This window comes from Wasmannia auropunctata, unplaced genomic scaffold, assembly GCF_000956235.1.
Source record: "Wasmannia auropunctata unplaced genomic scaffold, wasmannia.A_1.0 LD336064.1, whole genome shotgun sequence".
In the NCBI taxonomy this organism is placed as follows: domain Eukaryota; kingdom Metazoa; phylum Arthropoda; class Insecta; order Hymenoptera; family Formicidae; genus Wasmannia; species Wasmannia auropunctata.
In genome coordinates this window covers 318,642-319,728 of record NW_012026826.1, presented here as the reverse complement: position 1 = coordinate 319,728, position 1,087 = coordinate 318,642, and positions in this window count along the sequence as shown.

Below are 1,087 nucleotides of genomic sequence, written 5' to 3'. Positions count from 1 at the left end.
TCCGTGGCACGCGCCTCGAGGGCTCGCCTCCTCTCCGTCCCGTCGTCAGCGGGTACGAGAAGTCGCACGCGCTCCTCGCGGCGAGCAAGAATTTCCGCTAACGATCGTTGCACTCCGCCGAAAATAATTAGCCGCCGCGTAGCACGTATAGTGCGTTGCAGTGCGTTTAATCGCCGCGAGACTGCCGCGCCACGGCTCGCGTTCGCTTTGAATTATTTAAAAAAAAAACCGATTGAGGAGAGACTTGTTGGTAAAAAAAAAATGCTGCGTAACGCGGCTGATACGATGGCTTAATGAACTGTCGTTTCCGTCAACCGAGATTAGTTTTTCTCTAATCTCAGTTCAACTTACTCCTGTCAACGTCTTTTCCTAATTCTTATGTCTATTTCTACCAATGTAGATTAACTTCAATCTCGGTTTTATTTACTTCTTATCTTTTTCTAATTCTTAAAACTAGAAAAACACACGAAGCAAGCTAAACCTGAATTAAAGTTAATCTAACGTTGGTAGAAACGGACATTAGAAGTCGAGAAAGATAAAGAGTAAGTTGAACCGAGATTAAAGTTAATCTACATTGGCGGAAACGGGCATTATAGCTGAGGAGTCCTAGCTTTTGCGGCCTCGGAGGCCGCGTATGTGTGTGGCAAGGACGTCTTTTTGCAAAAGAGCGAACGCATGGCGATATCAAATAGCCGACATTATACCGCAATGCCGAAGATCAAAGGACTCTGGCGTTGCTTGATTAATTTTCAACGCTCGATCTCTCGCTTATCTTTCTTTTTTTTTTTTTTCATCTCGCCAAAACTGCACGCGATCGCAGCGCACACGGGCAGCCGAGGTACGAGCTGCACACGTGTACTACTGTACGTACTCTTACAAAGACAAAGCTAGGAGAGGGATGGAGACAGAGAGAAAGAGAGAGAGAGAGAGAGAGATAAAAAGAATGAAGTGCATAATAAAGAAAAAAAGCCTCGTCCGTACCTTCTATCGAGCTATCGCTCTTTCTCTCTCTTCCGATAATCTCTCTCGCTCCACATGCAACTCCGCAAATCAATGCACACATTATCTTTCTCTCTCCCCCCCCCTC